The sequence below is a fragment of the Ahaetulla prasina genome, chromosome 7 (assembly GCF_028640845.1).
Source record: "Ahaetulla prasina isolate Xishuangbanna chromosome 7, ASM2864084v1, whole genome shotgun sequence".
Lineage (NCBI taxonomy): Eukaryota > Metazoa > Chordata > Lepidosauria > Squamata > Colubridae > Ahaetulla > Ahaetulla prasina.
This window is the reverse complement of record NC_080545.1, coordinates 92,868,314-92,887,877: the sequence shown is the minus strand read 5'-3', so window position 1 is coordinate 92,887,877 and position 19,564 is coordinate 92,868,314. Positions and strand designations below refer to the sequence as shown.

General features: G+C 45.4%; 1 protein-coding gene across 1 annotated transcript in view; it reads left to right on the top strand.

Moving 5' to 3' along the window:
• Positions 1-18,208: 18,208 nt before the first annotated feature.
• Positions 18,209-19,564, top strand: part of KRAS (KRAS proto-oncogene, GTPase) — a 46,864-nt gene continuing 45,508 nt past the window's right edge. Inside the window, exon 1 of the mRNA XM_058191109.1 lies at positions 18,209-18,363. The gene's annotated coding sequence lies outside the window, so the exon portion shown is untranslated. The remainder of the gene's footprint in view (positions 18,364-19,564) is intronic.

Here is a 19,564-nt window from a genome sequence, read left to right as displayed (position 1 = left end):
AAAACCCCATTTAAAATTACTTAATCGGCTAGCCCAGCTCGACAGAATAAAAGAGTCTTCAGTTCATGGCGGAAAGTCCGAAGGTTGGGGAGTTGGCGAAGCCCCGGAGGCAGCTTGTTCCAGAGAGCAGGAGCCCCCACAGAGAAGGCCCTACCCCTGGGGGTCGCCAGACGACATTGTTTCACTGACGGTACCCCAAGGAGGCCCTCCCTGTGGGAGCACACAGGTCGGTGGTAGGCTGTTTGTGGCAATAGGCGGTTCCGTAAATAGCCCAGTCCTAAGCCATGGAGCGCTTTGAAGATGGTAATCAACACCTTGAATTGCACCCGAAAGACCACCGGGAGCCAGTGCAGCCCGCGCAGGATAGGTGTTATATGGGAGCCACGAGGTGCTCCCTCTATCACCCGCGCGGCTGCATAGACCACTTCCAAGGCCCCTTCCAACTCTGTTATTTTGCTGGAGATCAACTGCTCTTCAAAAAGAATATTTATGAAAAAATGGAAAATACCATACGAGGGATGATGAGTATAGATCAAGATGCCCAGGCAAGGGAGGAGTCAAAAGAAGAAATGAAGAAGAAAGAAGACAAAGAGGAGATAACAATGAAAATAATAGTGATTGATGAATTAAACCAGCGGGGAGGGGGGGAGAGTTGGAAGATACGTTTGAAATGGAGGCAGGGGCCTGGGTAGACATTTTAGAAACTAGGCAGTGGAAGAGGGTAGAGGTGGGGGGAACACCTACATTGGACAGCCAAGAAATAGACATAGATAGAGATTTAAAAGAGGAATTTGGGAGGCAAGTCAAAAAAAAAAATCATAGCAACTAAAGTATTGAAGCGGGCAAGAGATGATGGATAGATGATTCTTGTTTATTGTTCTGATTCGCTTTTCCTTTTTCCTCTCTTTCTTTTAAAGCATAGTAATTAAAGTATGAAGCGGACAAGACTTGATGGATGGATGATTACTTTTGTTGTTGTTCTGAGTTGCTTCTCCCCCCTCCCCACTATTCTTTTTTTTTTCTCTTTAGGCAGGTGACATGATTAGAAGTTAGGAAAAAAAGAAAAAGCTTCATAATAAAGGGTGACACGATTAAAAGCTAGAATAAGTGATAGAAATAAGGGGAATATTTATTTATTTATTTATTTATTTATTTGTTTGTTTGTTTGTTTATAGAATAGAATAGAATAGAATAGAATAGAATAGAATAGAATAGAATAGAATAGAATAGAATAGAATTTTTATTGGCCAAGTGTGATTGGACACACAAGGAATTTGTCTTGGTGCATATGCTCTCAGTGTACATAAAAGAAAAGATACGTTCATCAAGGTACAACATTTACAACACAATTGATGGCCAATATATCAATATAAATCATAAGGATTGCCAGCAACAAGTTATAGTCATACAGTCATAAGTGGAAAGAGATTGGTGATGGGAACTATGAGAAGATTAATAGTAGTGCAGATTCAGTAAATAGTCTGACAGTGTTGATGGAATTATTTGTTTAGCAGAGTGATGGCCTTCGGGAAAAAACTGTTCTTGTGTCTAGTTGTTCTGGTGTGCAGTGCTCTATAGCGTCGTTTTGAGGGTAGGAGTTGAAACAGTTTATGTCCAGGATGCGAGGGATCTGCAAATATTTTCACGGCCCTCTTCTTGATTCGTGCAGTATACAGGTCCTCAATGGAAGGCAGGTTGGTAGCAATTATTTTTTCTGCAGTTCTAATTATCCTCTGAAGTCTGTGTTTTTCTTGTTGGGTTGCAGAACCGAACCAGACAGTTATAGAGGTGCAAATGACAGACTCAATAATTCCTCTGTAGAATTGGATCAGCAGCTCCTTGGGCAGTTTGAGCTTACTGAGTTGGCGCAGAAAAAACATTCTTTGTTGTCCTTTTTTAATGATGTTTTATTTATTTATTTATTGCATTTGTATACCGCTCTTCTCCCGAAGGACTCAGGGCGGTTAACAGCCAATTAAAAATACAATAAATACACATTAAAAACAGACTAAAAATTTATATAAATAGTGGACAAAATATAAAAAAAACTAAATAATACAAAAAAACTAAAACCCCATTTAAAATTACTCAGTCAGGCTAACCCAGCTCGATGAAATAAAAGAGTCTTCAGCTCACGGCGGAAGGTCCGAAGGTCGGGGAATTGGCGAAGCCCCGGAGGCAGCTTGTTCCAGAGGGCAGGAGCCCCCACAGAGAAGGCCCTACCCCTGGGGGTCGTCAGTCGGCATTGTTTCACCGACGGCACCCCAAGGAGGCCCTCCCTGTGGGAGCGCACAGGTCGATGGGAGGCTGTTTGTGGTAGTAGGTGGTCTCGTAAATAGCCTGATCCTAAGCCATATTAATGTATACATTTTGATTTTATAAAATGAAAGTAATAATGAGAAAATGTGGAATAATTGAATAATGATAGACTGCAACCTAACAGTTGTGTATCATTATTAGAAATACATAAGTTGATTGAATGTAATAATTATGTTTAATTTGATCAGTTTCATTTGTACTGGAATGTACGGCGCCCAGGTGCCACACTGTTCGCACATTGATTTGACATTTTTATTAAAAAATAATAATAATAAAAAACTTTTTTTTTAAAAAAAAAAGAATATTTATTTAAGACCAGGATGTGCAGCTAAAGAAAATTTGTTGGGTTAAGTCCAGCTGCCACATCATGAATTAAGACTGTGGTTTTGGGCACAGCCAACTTCCTTTTTCCTCAAACCTGGTTCCTTGCGGTTAGTGCTTAGAAAGCTGACTCGTCAAGATACCTTCGTCATATCCAACGTTCTTGAATACAGCTGGCAGAAGTTGGCAGTTAGCAGAGGCCTGCCTTGGGAAAATAAAACTAAAACAAAATTGGGCAATTTTGAGAGCGTTTGGAGGAAAGGATATTTGGACTTCAAAGAGTCAGGCAGCATGCAAATTCCATTAATGAATACATCAATCAAGACACTTCACCTGATTCAGAAATGTAGCCACAGTGGTATATATATATATATACAAGTAGTCCTTGACTTATAACCGTTCATTTAGTGACCGTTCAAAGTTACATTCCTGAAAAAAGTGACATGACTATTTTCACACCGATGACTGTTGCAACCTCCCCATTATCACATGATCAAAACTTGGATGCTTGGCAACTGACTCATATTTATGACGGTTGCAGTGTCCTGGGGTCATGTTACCTTTCGCAACCTTCTGACGAGCAACGTCAGTGGGGAAGCCAGATTCATTTAACAACTGTATTACTCACTTAACAACCACAACGATTCACTTAACGTTAAGACAACGTTGCTAAGCGATACAATGGTTTCGCTTAGCAACAGAAATTTTAGGCTCCATGGTGGTCATAAGTCGAGGACTACCTGTACTGTTGTGCCTTGCCTGCCTCCCTCCCGGCCGTCAGAGGAGGAGCGGGACACGACATGTACATTGGGTCATGATGCCATTCACAAGCATAAGGTCCAGAGTTGTCACCATTTTGCAATACCCTTGCATGTTCTTCAAGAACTGGGTTCCCAGAGTCTTCAAAGCAGTAATGGTGCCTGGGTGGTTCTAGCTTCAGTTCCCTTCAAAATGGTGGCCATTTCAAGTCTGAATGTCCCACTGAGTTTTGTGGAGTTTCCTCTTTTGTAAATGAGAATGTGAGGGTGATTTTAGTGGGGTTTTGTGCCCAGAAGCAGGGGGTGGGCTTCAAAAATTTTAGCAAGGGGTCCTCTGCCTGGTTGCTGGGTGGGTGTGGCCATGGTAGGCGTGGCCTAGATGGCCTCCTGCACCACAGTGGGGGGGAAAGCATTTTTGTCCTCCCGGCCGTCAGAGGAGGAGCGGGACACGACATGTACATTGGGTCATGATGCCATTCACAAGCATAAGGTCCAGAGTTGTCACCATTTTGCAATACCCTTGCATGTTCTTCAAGAACTGGGTTCCCAGAGTCTTCAAAGCAGTAATGGTGCCTGGGTGGTTCTAGCTTCAGTTCCCTTCAAAATGGTGGCCATTTCAAGTCTGAATGTCCCACTGAGTTTTGTGGAGTTTCCTCTTTTGTAAATGAGAATGTGAGGGTGATTTTAGTGGGGTTTTGTGCCCAGAAGCAGGGGGTGGGCTTCAAAAATTTTAGCAAGGGGTTCTCTGCCTGGTTGCTGGGTGGGTGTGGCCATGGTAGGCGTGGCCTAGATGGCCTCCTGCACCACAGTGGGGGGGAAAGCATTTTTGTCCTCCCCGGCCGACAGAGGAGGAGCGGGACACGACATGTACATTGGGTCATGATGCCATTCACAAGCATAAGGTCCAGAGTTGTCACCATTTTGCAATACCCTTGCATGTTCTTCAAGAACTGGGTTCCCAGAGTCTTCAAAGCAGTAATGGTGCCTGGGTGGTTCTAGCTTCAGTTCCCTTCAAAATGGTGGCCATTTCAAGTTTGAATGTCCCACTGAGTTTTGTGAGGGTGTGAGAATGTGAGGGTGATTTTAGTGGGGTTTTGTGCCCAGAAGCAGGGGGTGGGCTTCAAAAATTTTAGCAAGGGGTTCTCTGCCTGGTTGCTGGGTGGGTGTGGCCATGGTAGGCATGGCCTAGATGGCCTCCTGCACCACAGTGGGGGAAAGCATTTTGTCCTCCCGGCCGACAGAGGAGGAGCGGGACACGACATGTACATTGGGTCATGATGCCATTCACAAGCATAAGGTCCAGAGTTGTCACCATTTTGCAATACCCTTGCATGTTCTTCAAGAACTGGGTTCCCAGAGTCTTCAAAGCAGTAATGGTGCCTGGGTGGTTCTAGCTTCAGTTCCCTTCAAAATGGTGGCCATTTCAAGTCTGAATGTCCCACTGAGTTTTGTGGAGTTTCCTCTTTTGTAAATGAGAATGTGAGGGTGATTTTAGTGGGGTTTTGTGCCCAGAAGCAGGGGGTGGGCTTCAAAAATTTTAGCAAGGGGTTCTCTGCCTGGTTGCTGGGTGGGTGTGGCCATGGTAGGCATGGCCTAGATGGCCTCCTGCACCACAGTGGGGGGGGAAAGCATTTTTGCCCTCCCCGGCCTCCGGAGCCTTTCCTTGAGCTTCCAGGTGGGTGAAAACGGCCTTCCCAGGCCCTCTGGAAGGCCTGTTCTTCGCCCTCCCTGAGCCTCCATTTGTGCCCTGCACTTACCTGCATCCAAAACGGGTCGTGTGAGAACTCCTGGGAGGGGCGGGGTGGGGTGGGCAGGGCCAGCCAGGAGTGGGATTTGGGGGTTCTCCGAACTGCACAGAATCTTAGCTAGAGGTTCTCCCGAACCCCTGCGGACCCCCAGCAGCCCACCCCTGCCCGGAAGATCCTTAGATAGAATCTCACAAAGATACAAAGACTTTCTACAGCCAGTTTAAAACTGGATGTCTGCAGGGTAGAAAGTCATAAAAACCAAGAAGATGTCCATAAATAATAATTTATGGGCATTATCTTGACTAATTACATTGATGTTATCTTTTTTTATCAGTTTATTTATACATTTTCAATTTACATACACAAGTATGTAAATACTTGGGCCTCTGGTGGCTCAGACTGCTAAGACAGTCTGTTATTAACACAGCTGCTTGCAATTACTGCAAGTTCAAGTCCCACCAGGCCCAAGGTTGACTCAGCCTTCCATCCTTTATAAGGTAGGTAAAATGAGGACCCAGATTGTTGGGGGCAATAAGTTGACTTTGTATATAATATACAAATGGATGAAGACTATTGCTTAACACAATGTAAGCCGCCCTGAGTCTTCGGAGAAGGGCGGGATATAAATGCAAATTAAAATAAATAAATAAATAAATAAATAAAATAAAATAAATAAGTGCTTGGTGAACAGTGTATTGTCTGGGTCAATTTGCTGATACAATAATACTTTTTCTAACTCCTAATATCTACCTCTGTCATCCAACCATTTGTAAAACAAATACTCTGTATCGTCTCTTTCTTTTATCTTTCATGTCTCTTTTCTTTTCTTCCACCTTTCCCAAAATTAGAGCCTTTTTCCAGGAAGCTGGGTCTTCACATAGCGTGCCTAAATAGATAAAAAAATAAAACTTTCAAAAACCCTGCACAGAAAAACTCTGTAATTTTTTGAAAGGCATGCTTGCTAAATGCAGCCATATTTTTCTATAGAAATTTCCACCTGGAGATCAGAGCTATTCTGATCTTAAAAGAGTTTCATTTGTTCTGGACTGTCTTTCTTTTTGAGAACAAAATCTGAATCTTTTTCGATACAGCCCAGAGGTGGGCTTTGCATAATTTTAACAACTGGTTCTCCCAGCACTGAAAATGTAAGAGCGCGCCTTCTGTGCATGCGCACGGCCTTCTGTGCATGTGCTTTGCTCGCGCACGTGGCTTATAGATATGCGCACAGCTTAAAAAAACGCAGCTAAATAGGACGGCATAGTGCCAGGGCGGGTGGGCAGTGGCAGCTTCCAACTACCGGTTCCCCCGAACCGGTCCGAACCAGCTGAATCCCACTCCTGATACAGCCATTTCTTACTAGGGCCAAGTATTGTTTTTTACTCTTTCGAATCGACTATGCTCTCCATCAAAGCTGCGTAGGCTGGAAAAGACAATTCAATGGATTCAGTTTGCAATTTTGTTCTGCTGGGGGGAAAAAGAGCAATATTGCTACTACGTGGGTCAAGTTGGCATCTGTTGACCTCTCGGCAGAAAAATACATAACTTATTTACTTTCCTTTTTTCTTTTTCTTTTGCAGTCCGTAGAGAAAGTGTCAAATTGTCACCATGATGACTCAGCTCTTACTGAGAGAAGTGCTGGATGCATCGAAGATGGGAAGTTGAATGTAGAGAAGAAGGAAGCCCGGATGAGTTACACTTCCTCTCCTTGATCCGTGCCCACGACACTGGAAGTGAGATCTCTGCATTTTCCCTTCGCCGCTCAAAGGCATGAAAAAAAACAACAACCCAAAAGAGGGATCGAAGAGGATCCACAGCTACCTGTCAAGGTTCCAAGTAATATGCCCCATTCAATAAGAACTCTGAGGAAGGCATGTTCCTCAAAGACTATTGTATTAGAACATATCAAATTGGCATTTTCTTGGTGAAAAGCCATCTTGAAGTTCCCGCCGGTTTTTCAGAATTGTGAAAATTCAGAATTGTGGCTCTGAGTTTCCGTCTCCTTTAAGATTTCTATTTCTCTTTTAGGGGAAATATAATATTCTGCCTTTTTAAATATTCCCTAGAACATTTCATTCTTCTGGGAGGGGATGGGTGCTAAACTTTTGACAATGTGTAATAAAGGTAATAGGGAGGCGTTGGCTCAGCGGGTAAGATGCATTGGCTCAGTGGCTAAGACGCTGAGCTTGTCGATTGGAAGGTCGGCAGTTCAGCGGTTCGAATCCCTAGTGCCGCATAACAGGGTGAGCTCCCGTTACTTGTCCCAGCTTCTGCCAACCTAGCAGTTCGAATGTACGTAAAAAATGCAAGTAGAAAAATAGGGACCGCCTTTGGTGGGAAGGGAACAGCGTTCCGTGCGCCTTTGGCGTTGAGTCATGCCGGAGACGTCTTCGGACAGCGCTGGCTCTTCAGCTTTGAAACGGAGGTGAGCACTGCCCCCTAGTGTCGGGAATGACTAGCACATATGTGCGAGGGGAACCTTTACCTTCTAATAAAGGTAATAAGGCTAAAATGCTGTCAGAGGAAGACAGGAACTCCAGATTGGAGGGCAAAAAGACGTAAGCAAACTGTTTACTCATGGCAGGCTTAACCATGGAGATGAGTGACACGAAGCACGGAGAGATTTATTGTCGATTGTAGGCTAAAGTGCATTTCAAAGGAAGGGAAGGGGAAATGAATCACTTTGCAGAAAGGAAAATATTCCATTTGGTATTTATTAAAAGAGATGGCCGGGGGGGGGGGGAGATAAAGCCAAGTACTTGCTATCAATGGTGGGGGGCAGTGAAGGAACAGGTTGCAAGATATCTTTAAAGCCTGCGTTGAATGGGAACGATGCCCACAAACTCGCGAGTTTGGAAAGCTGGCACGCTCTTCTTGCTTGGTAAGTCTTTGAATGAGTCTTATGAAATTGACAGCTGCGGGTCCTTCAAGAGTCATCTCTCTCTCTAAAAGAAGTGATTTTCCAACTGGGAAACTTTTATGAGGTGTAGACTTCAACTCCCAGAACTCCCCAGCCAGCATTGGCTGATTGAGGAATTCTGGGAGTTGAAGTCCACAAGGTTGGACACCCCTGATTTAAATAGAATAGAATAGAATAGAATAGAATAGAATAGAATAGAATAGAATAGAATTTTTTATTGGCTAAGTATGATTGGACACACAAGGAATTTGTCTTGGTGCATATGCTCTTAATGTACATAAAAGAAAAAATACCTTCATCAAGGTACATCATTTACAACACAAATGATGGTCATAGGCTACAATTTATGATACAACACTTAATGATAGTCATAGGGTAAAAATAAGCAATCAGGAACAATCAATATCAATATAAATCATAAGGATTACCAGCAACAAAGTTACAGTCATACAGTCCTAAAGGGAAGGAGCTGGGTGATGGGAACGCTGAGAAGATTAATAGTAGTGCAGACTTAGTAACTAGTTAGACAGTGTTGAGGGAATTATTTGTTTAGCAGAGTGATGGCCTTTGGGAAAAAACTGTTCTTGTGTCTTGTTGTTCTGGTGTGCAGTGCTCTGTAGCGTCCAAATAGCTTCCAAATAACAATCTTGCTGTTAGTTACCATCGGTGGTGGGCTGCAACCGGTTTAACAACCGGTTTGGTGATTGCATGTTTTGCGCACGCTTGCGCTTAACGTACTTGCGTGCAGTGTTCAAAATACAACAATTTGAAGCTGAGCTGCTTACCTTCTAAGGCAGTAGAACAGCAGAGGAATGGAAATCAGCTGTGCCGTGCGAATCAGCTGAGCCAGAAAGAAAGAAATATAGGACAGGATAGGGCCAGGCCGGGTGGGCGGGGCCAGCTGATCATCGGAACTACTGGTTTGGCCGAACCGGTCTGTTCCAGCAGCAACCCACCACTGGTTACCATACTTCATTGAAATGTGAAATTATTATATGTAGGTGTGCATCTGTGCTGATCTATACCTATACATACTCATTAAAAGAAATCCAGTAGAAGGCTGGAGATGTGTGGATATATATATACATACATACATATATGTATGTATGTAGGTCTTTGGTTATTCGGGTTTTCTCCTGCGTAAAATTGGAAGTGTCTTGGCGACGTTTCGACGAAGTCTCATACGTCATCTTCAGGCTTCAGCTTCGTGCTTCTGGGAGCAATGTTGCGACGAATCTGTCAAGCCTGAAGATGACGAATGAGACTTCGTCGAAACGTCGCCAAGACACTTCCAATTTTTTTAAATTTTTTTATTTACATTTATATCCCACCCTTCTCCGAAGACTCAGGGCGGCTTACAGTGTATAAGGCAATAGTCTCATTCTATTTGTATATTTACAAAGTCAACTTATTGTCCCCCCAACAATCTGGGTCCTCATTTTACCTACCTTATAAAGGATGGAAGGCTGAGTCAACCTCGGGCCGGGCTTGAACCTGCAGTAATTGCAGGCTGCTGTGTTCTAATAACAGGCTTCTTTACAGCCTGAGCTATCACGGCCCTTTTTTTTTACACGGGAGAAAACCCGAATAACCCGAATAACCAAAGACCTACATACAAACACCCGTGAAAACCTCAGAAAACAAATATATATGTGTGTGTGTGCGCGCACGTATAGATAGTAATATAGATTTATAGATTTCTACAGATGGAAGGGAAGCGATATCCAGCCCAGCCTCAAAACTTAAGATTCCCTTGCAGCAATAGCTCTGCTATAAATACATATTTTATGTGTTAGTGAAAGATGGCTTTATAATGTATCATGCAGAATAATAGAAGCGTTTGTGCAAATAAGCCCGGATCATGGCTCAAAAGACAAGAGCTATTCTTTTCCTAGCCTGGCACAACGTTTAGATTTTTCAACTAACTGTGTTACACCCACGTGGCTTGTGCAATGTTGGACTAAACAAGGAAAAAAATTTGCACAATGCAATTTTTGGGGGGAGATAGGGCCTTCTACAAATTAGCAGGTGGATGAAAAAAAGAGAACACAAAGTGGCTATATATTTAGAAGAAGCTACTCTGAAAAGCTAAAGAATCAGTTCTCAACAAATGAACCAGCAAACATGTGGAAAATCCTTAAAAATATCACCGGTTATTCCTTCCCAGGCTGAAGGAAATCAACAACTGGCAGATGACCTGAACGTGTTTTACTGCAGGTTCGAAAGGAAACTACAGCCACCTATCTCCACCACCCCCATCTCAGACACACCAATAACAGCCAAACCTCTTACAACTGACCCCATCCCATTGGGTTCACAACCCCTAGTGATCACAGAAAAGGAAGTACAAGACCTATTTCACAGACAAAAGCCAGGAAAAGCTCCAGGCCCAGACAAGATAACTCCTTCTAGCTTAAAAGTCTGTGCTGACCAATTGGCCCCCATCTTCAACCGTATCTTCAATAAATCTCTAGAGATGTACTATGTTCCTTCTTGCTTTAAACGCTCTACTATCATCCCAGTGCCGAAGAAGCCCACCATCAAGGAACTGAATGACTACAGACCAGTTGCTCTAACATCTGTAGTCATGAAAAGTCCATGAAGTTAGCATTCTCTCTGCCACAGAATTCAATGTTAAATGGAGCAGAGAGAATGCTAACTTTTCTCCCTCCATTCACAATGGAGCTGTTGCAGCCTGTCCCTTTTAAGGTAGTCCCCAGGAGGGAGGGGGATGGTAAGAGCAGCTGGAATCGAGCCGTTTTTGTGAAAGGCAGGAAAATGGGGAAGGGGATTTTCCTTCCTGTCATCCATTCCTCAATCTCAGCACAGACTGAGGGAAGGATGGTAGGCAGGAATATTCCCCTCCCCATTTTCCTGCCATTCGCGACAAGGAGTGGCTGGGAGGGGAGGGGCCGGTGAGGAGCCCCTCAATGTGAGTGATGTTGAGTTGGCCACGCCCACCCAGTCACATGACCTCCCCCAACAAGCCACGCCCACAGAACCGGTAGAAGGATTTTTTTAATTTCACCTCTGCCTTCCATCCTTCTTGAGGTGGGTAAAATGAGGACCCAAAACTGTTGGGGACCACATGCGGACTCTGTAAACCGGGAGCATTTCACCTGTTAACAACTCTGGCAAGAAAAGGCATCAAATGGGGAAAAAGTCACTTAGCAAATGTCTCCCTTAGCAACATAAATTTTGGATTCCATTGTGGTCGTAAGTCAAGGGCTACCAAGTACAGACAGATTTACGGTGGGTTCACTCAATAAAACACATTGGGGGAATCCAGTCACTTGCTGTATTGTAGATAAGGTCTAGTCCAGTGTTTTGCAAACTTGGAAAGTTTAAGAGGTGTGGACTTCAACTCCCATCATTCAGAATCAGAAGCGAGCTGGAAGGGGACCTTGGAGGTCTTCTAGTCCAACCCGCTGCACAAGCAGGAGATCCTATACCATTTCAGACAAGTGACCATCCAGTCTCTTCTTAAAAACTTCCAGTGATGAAGCATCCACAACTTCTGAAGTCAAGCTGTTCCACTGGTTAATTGTCCTCACCGTTAGGACGTTTCTCCTGAGTTCCAGGTTGCTTCTCTCCTTGATGAGTTTCCATCTATTGTTTCTTCTTGCCTTCTGGTGCTTTGGAAAATAAGTTGATCCTTGTTGTGGCAGCCCCTCAAATACTGGAATAGTGCTAACAAGTCCCTTCCCCCTCCCTTTCTTTTCTCTACACTAACCAAACCCAAATCCTGCAACCATTCTTCATATATTTTAGTCTGCAGGCCTTTAATCATCTCAGTTGCTCTGGGAATGTTTGTTGTTAGCTAAACAAACAACCCAACCCAACCCATTTGTGATACCTTAAAAATGATCCAAGGTGAGGTTTGGCACATGGTGGGTGAATTATAAGAAGGATTAAGCTCTGGAAGTGTACAGCACATCAGTTCAAAAGAACAATGCAGGAGAACTAAGATTAATCACAGGAGGAGGAACACCATGGAGATCTCAACAAAACTTGGCGGTGTCTTCTCACCTTTTCACAAAACTTCTGTTCTTTGGGATTCCAACTTTGCATTTAATCATTTTTTCCACTAATCTCTGGATGGGCTAGCCCAGGGGTCTCCAACCTTGGCAAAGCTGGCTGAGGAATTCTGGGAGTTGAAGTCCACAAGTCTTAAAAGTTGCTGAGGTTGGAGACCCCAACCTGGGCTAGACTACATCGCCCATCACCCTCAATCTAGCAGGGTCTACAAGCAAGAAGAAGCCATCACCTCTTAGGTTACACACACCTGGCTCCAGGCAATCAAGAAATCTGTCATATGTTTAACACTTGGTAAAGTGAAGGCTTTGGAAAAGGTGCTCAGAACCCAGGATAGGTTTGCACCTAGAAAGATCAGAATTGTGCAAGACACACTATTGCCTGTGACCCTCTACAGAAGTGAAAGTTGGACTTTGAAGAAGCAGGATATATGAAAAGCATTGACGCATTTGGACTTTGGTGTTGGAGAAGACTCCGGGGAATGCTGCGGACAGCCAAGAAAACAAACGGATGAATCACCAAAAAGTAGACCATAACCTATTACTAGATAAAGTAGAAAAATATGGGTTAGACAGCATCACCACCAGATGGATTCATAACTGGCTGACCAACCGCACTCAATGTGTAGTCCTCAATGGAACTGCATCTACATGGAGGAAAGTTTGTTTGTTTTGTTTTATTTTGTTTACATTTATACCCCGCCCTTCTCCGAAGACTCAGGGTGGCTTACAATGTATAAGGCAATAGTCTCATTCTATTTGTATATTTTTACAAAGTCAACTTATTGCCCCCCCAACAATCTGGGTCCTCATTTTACCTACCTTATAAAGGATGGAAGGCTGAGTCAACCTTGGGCCGGGCTCGAACCTGCAGTAATTGCAGGCTTTGTGTTCTTAATAACAGGCTTAATAACAGGCTTTACCAGCCTGCGCTATTCACCGGCCCGAAAGTATGCAGTGGAGTACCTCAAGGCTCAGTTTTAGGCCCAGTACTCTTCAATACCTTCATCAATGACTTGGATGAGGGGATAGATGGGGAATTCATCAAATTTGCAGATGACACCAAGCTGGCAGGAATAGCCAACACTCCAGAAGATAGGCTCAAGATACAGAACGATCTTGACAGACTTGAACATTGGGCGCTATCTAACAAAATGAAATTCAATGGTGAAAAAAGTAGGATTCTACATTTAGGCAAGCAAAACAAATGCACAGGTACCGTATATGTAGTACCTTGATCAATAGTAGTAACCGTGAGAGGGATCTTGGAGTGGACAACCATTTAGATATGAGCCAGCAGTGTTGCAGCAGCTGCCAAAAAAGCCAACACAGTTCTGGCCTGCATAAACAGAGGGATAGAATCAAGATCACATGAAGTGTTAATACCACTTTATAATGCCTTGGTAAGGCCACACTTGGAATATTGCATCTAGTTTAGATCCCCACGATGTAAAAAAGATGCGGAGACTCTAGAAAGAGTGCAGAGAAGAGCAACAAAGAGGATTAGGGGACTGGAGGCTAAAACATATGAAGAACGGTTGCAAGAACTGGGTATGTCTAGTTTAATGAAAAGAAGGACTAGGGGATACATGATAGCAGGGTTCCAGTATCTCAAGGGCTGCCACAAAGAAGAGGAAGTCAAACTATTCTCCAAAACACCTGAGGGTAGGACTAGAAGCAATGGATGGAAACTAATCAAGGAGAGAAGCAACTTAGAACTGAGGAGAAATTTCCTGACAATGAGAACAATTAATCAGTGGAACGATTTGCCTCCAGAGATTGTGAATGCTCCAACACTGGAAGCTTTTAAAAAGATATTGGATAATCATTTGTCTGAAGTGGTGTAGGGTTTCCTGCCTAAGCAGGGATTGGACAAGAAGACCTCCAAGGTCCCTTCCAACTCTGTTATTCTATTCTAAACAGATCAACTCAGAAATTACATCTATGACCAGGTCAAATTATCCTACTTTGGACATCTGAAAAGACGATCTAGGTATTTGGAGAAAGTTCTAGGGCTGAGAAAGGTGGAAACAAGGTGGTATGAATTCAGTTACAGTAGTGATGAGGGCACCATTGGAAGTCCTGAAAAGACCAGGCTACAGACAGGTCATCTTGAAGAAAACCCATCAATGTGGTTGTTAAAGAGTCAAGCATGACTAGATGGCACCTAATCAGTTAAAAAACAAAATATCGGAGTAGCGAAGAATAAACCCCTAAGAATAAATTCCCGAAGAAATGTGAGAGATAGTTTGAACTAGTGGTGAAGGTACCAGGCTAGAAACCAGGAGACAGTGAATTCTAACCCTGCCTTAGGCACGGTCAATCACCAGGAGACTGGGAGTTCTAGTTCTGCCTCAGGCATGAAAACCAGCTGGGTGACTGGGCAAATCACCAGGAGACTGGGAGTTCTAGTCCCAATTTAGGCATGGAAACCAACTGGGTGACTTTGGGCCAATCACCAGGAGACTGGGAGTTCTAGTCCCAACTAAGGCATGGAAACCAACTGAGTGACTTTGGGCCAATCACCAGGAGACTGGGAGTTCTACTTCCGCCCCAGGCATGAAAACCAAATGGGTGACTTTCAGCCAATCACCAGGAGACTGGGAGCTAGTTCCGCTCTAGGCAGGAAAACTAACTGGGTGACTTTTTGGCCAATCACCAGGAGACTGGGAGTTCTAGTTCTGCCTCAGGCATGAAAACCAACTGGGTGACTTTGGGCCAATCACCAGGAGACTGGGAGTTCTAGTCCCAACTTAGGCATGGGAACCAACTGAGTGACTTTGGGCCAATCACCAGGAGACTGGGAGTTCTAGTCCCAACTTAGGCATGGGAACCAACTGAGTGACTTTGGGCCAATCACCAGGAGACTGGGAGTTCTAGTTCCGCCCCAGGCATGAAAACCAAATGGGTGACTTTAGGCCAATCACTAGGAGACTGGGAGTTCTAGTTCCGCCTCAGGCATAAAAATTGCCTGGGTGACTTTGGGTCACTCTTTCTTTGCCCAACTCACCTCACAGTGAGTTGTTGTTGTTGTTGTGGGAAAAATAGGAGGAGGAAGGAGTATTAGGTATGTTCGCTGCCTTGAGTTGTTTTAATAAAGAAAACAGTCGGCATAAAAATAAAAGTTTGATCAAGCTTTATGCTCCCTCCCTGTTCTTAGCTCTAGCCACACAACCCATTTCCTTTAGAAATCAAAACATATCATGAAGTCATACCAGCTGTTGAGCTAAACTGGTTAAGTTAAAAAAGAAAAGCATGGAACAACAACTCCAGGATTAGATGCTAACTCAGCCAAGTGATAGCACCTACACACACACACACACACACACACACACACTACAATCAGGCACACCGGATTACTTACGAAATCTACTTCCAGGAACCAAACAACAACCCTGTTGTCAGCACCTTTTCTTGATAGGTGCACAGATCAAAGCTTGTGCATCCCATCCTTCCTCCTCTTGCCAGCCAATCAGAGGCAGCTTGGCACAGGGGTGAAATGCTCCCAGTTCAGACCGGATTGGCCGATCCGGCAGCGATGGTGGCGGGTGGTTCGAAGAACTGTAGGCAAAATCTCTGCCGCCCCCCCCCCCCGGCCCATGCCCACCCTATCGTCCGGTCACCCGTTTGCCACTTCTTTTAAAAAAATGCTTTTAAAAAGTAAAAAAAGGCATTGACGATCGCATGGCTCAGCTGGGATCGTCAGAGCCTCTTTTTTTACTTTTAAAAGCATTTTTTACAACCTATTTGGCTGAATAGGTTGTAAAAAAATGCTTTTAAAAGTAAAAAAAGACTGTGTGCCACAGCTAATCACCCTGAGTGCTGTTCTACTTACTCCATGCTTCCTTTTGGTGCATTGCGTGCCCACCTAACGTTTGTTGCGTGGTGCGCATTGCGCATGCGCAACCAGCAAACCAGTAGTAAACCGGTTCAGATTTCACAATTGGCCTGGCTCCTAATTTGGAACTTCTGGAGGCAACCAAGCCAGGGCAGTCTGGAAACCAGGTTAAGATGATGGTGGTTGGGCTGGAAATTGAAATGGGAGGGGATTGGAAGATGGGTTTTGTGTTGTCTTCTCCACCAGGCACCCTCCTAACCTGCCAGATTGCCATTGCCATTCCCCCCTCCCCATTTGTTGGCCCAGGATGATGGAGGTTGTTGTCCCAACAGATCTGGAGGGCTCCCCTTTGGCCAGCGCTAAGGGTCTCTCAACTCTTTCACTGTCTGGTTGCCATGTGAAGTTGATGGCTGGGGTTGGATAATCCAGAAATATATATATATATATATATATTAATTTTGGGTGAAAACAATGCAGAAGGGCGAGTTTATTCTTCTATCATCTATGCCAGGGGTCTCCAACCTTGGCAACTTTAAGATTTGTGGATTTCCAACTCCCAAAGCAAAACTGGCTGAGGAATTCTGGGACTTGGAAGTCCACAAGTCTTAAAGTTGCTAAGGTTGGAGACCCCTGATCTACGACCAAGCTGGAAAATTCACTCTCCTCCTTAATCCATTTTAACAAGCATGACCTCACTGAGTCGAATGCCTTGCAATGTGTTTGTTTGTTTCCAGATAGAAAAATGCTTTCGATCCCGCATCTTTTCCAGGGATCTCCCATTTCCCATGGCCGACTCTGCTTTGAAACCCACCCAACCTTACCTCTCGGTAAGGTCTTTAATGCCAAGGCACGTTTGGTGCAGGGGTGAAATGCAGCAGGTTCCGACAGGTTCTGGAGAACCAGTAGCGGAAATTTTGAGCAGTTCAGAGAACCAGCAAATGCCACCTCTGATTGGCCCCAGAGTGGGGTGGGAATGGAGATTTTGCAATATCCTTCCCCCAGGAGTGGGGAGAGAATGGGGATTTTGCAATATCCTTCCCCCAGCAGTGTGAAGGGAATGGAGATTTTGCAGTATCCTTCCCCTGCCACGCCCACTAAGCCACACCACGCCCATCAAGCCATGCCCACAGAACCAGTAGTAAAAAAATTTGGATTTCACCACTGGTTTAGTGCTTTTTCCCACGACCTACCTAAGGTGTCTCTCCTTCTGATCTTAAATTCCCTCCTCCCAGACACAAAGTACCTCTCCAGCTTCTCCCCAGGATTAGGGAAGATCCACTTTATGATCTGCCACCCCCATTCACCCATGGCTCCAGATCGTTTCCGCCTGGCTAAGTGGCTAAGATGCTGGTTCGAATCCCTAGTATAGGTCTCCTGCGTGAGCAGGGGGTTGGACTAGATGACCTCTAAGGTCCCTTCCAACTCTTGTTACTGTTAAACTCCCCCCCCACCCGGTGCAAAGATCCCGAATTGCGCGTGGCTGCCTGCTCCTTTGCGGCGATTTTACCTTTTCCTTCCCTTGAATGGCCTTTTTGCGAGCGTTTGGCGCGGCTTAGGCCTCTGCGCGTTTTCAAAGGCGCGCAAGACAAGCTTTTAGATCTCTTAACTCCGGCAGAATCGCGCCTAGGAGGATAAAGGCACCGTGAGAGCCTCCCTTCCCTTTACCAGCCCCGGCTGGGCGCTGCACTTTTTCCACCCCCACCCCCCCCACGAAACCTTCCTGGCTGATGCTGCGCCTTTTTTTAAAAAAAATCTTTTTGCAAAGCCTCCCAGGCTGGGCGCTACGTCTTTTTCTTTCTTTCTTTCTTTCTTTCTTTCTTTCTTTCTTTCTTTCTTTCTTTCTTTCTTTCTTCCTTTCTTTCTTTTTTTGTAAACCCTTCCTGGCTGGGTGCTGCGTCTTTTTTCTTTCTTTCTTTCTTTCTTTTTTTTTTTAAATCCTTTTGCAAAATCCCCCCCAAGCTGGGCGCTGCGTCTTTTTTCTTTCTTTTCTTTTTCTTTTTCTTTTGCAAACCCTTCCCAGCTGGGCGCTGCGCCTTTTTTTTCCTTTTGCAAATCTTTTTTTTTTTTTTTGGCAAAACCTTCCCAAATCCCACCACTGTGGCCGGACAACCTTTCGCGCGCCAATCCTAGCCTCCTCCTCCTCCTCCTCTTCCTCCTCCCCTCCGCGGGGCGGCCCCGCCCACGACTGCCTGCCCCCCCACCCCTTTTTCTCCCCCCCCTCCCATCCAGGTCGTCCAATGGAAAGCCGAAAGCCTCGATCGTTGCTTGCAAAAAAAAAAAAAAAGGGAGAGAGAGCGAGAGCCGCGCCCTCGCCCGCTCGGCGATCGGCAGCGGCAGCGGCGGCGGCGGGCAAGAGCCAAGCAGCGAGATCCCGGCTCCGTCCATTTCAATCCCGGCGGAGCGGAGAAGAGAAGCGAGCTGCAGAGAGGCGAGTGCGCGCGCGCGCGAGATACCCGGGAATTGGGAAGTGGGGGGGGGGGCGGGTTGGTGGGCGCGCGGGGAGGTTGCGGGGTGGGGGGGTGTCTCTCTTAAGGGATTCTCTCTTCGCTTCGGATAAAAAGGGGAGCGAACCGATGGATCCCAGCCGCCTTTGCCTCTCCGCTTGGGCTGCTTTTACCTCCCCCCCTGGGGGTCGCCCCCCACCCCCAGTGGAAAGCCCAGCCGGCTTTCCTGCGGGAACTTCATGCAAACTCGGTTAAAACTGGGGCGCCTTTGCTCCCCGCCAGCCGCCTAGTTCTCTCTCTCTCTCCTCTTCCACCCCATCCTCCTCCTCCTCCTCCTTCTCCTTTTCTTCCCCGGTCCAGGATTTAGGGCGCATCTGCAACACATCTCTCTCCACCCCCACCCCCACCCCCGATCTAGTGGAGGATTTTTTAAAATAAATAAATAAAAAGGTCGGATATAACAAGGGTCTCCAACCTCGGTTCCTTTAAGACTTGTGGACTTCAACTCCCAGAGTCCCTCAGCCAGCCAGCTTTGCTACCTAAGGAATTCTGGGAGTTGAAGTCCACCAGCTTTGCTAGCTGGGGAATTCTGGGAGTTGAAGTTCACCGGCTTTGCTAGCTGGGGAATTCTGGGAGTTGAAGTTCACCAGCTTTGATACCTGAGGAATTCTGGGAGTTGAAGTCCACCAGCTTTGCTAGCTGGGGAATCTGGGAGTTGAAGTTCACCAGCTTTGCTATCTGAGGAATTCTGGGAGTTGAAGTCCACCGGCTTTGCTACCTGAGGAATTCTGGGAGTTGAAGTCCACCAGCTTTGCTAGCTGGGGAATTCTGGGAGTTGAAGTTAGGTAGCTTTGCTGGCTGAGGGACTCTGGGAGTTGAAGTCCACAAGTCTTAAAGGGACCAAGGTTGGAGACCCCTGGGAGATAAAGGTGTGGTGGGGTCCGACCCAGCTAGGGCTCCTTTCACCCCCAACAGTGGCTTTTTTGACAGCAGCTGAGCATAATAAGCCGCCTTGGCCTCTGCCTTCCTGTGCTCCATCCCAGTTAAGGAAGAGATTGGAGAAGCTTTTGTCTGAAATGGTGAATGGGGGTTGGACTAGATTTACAGGGGGTCTCCAACCATGGCAACTTTTAAGCCTGGCGGACTTCAACTCCCAGCATTCCCCAGCCAGCTTTGCTACCTAAG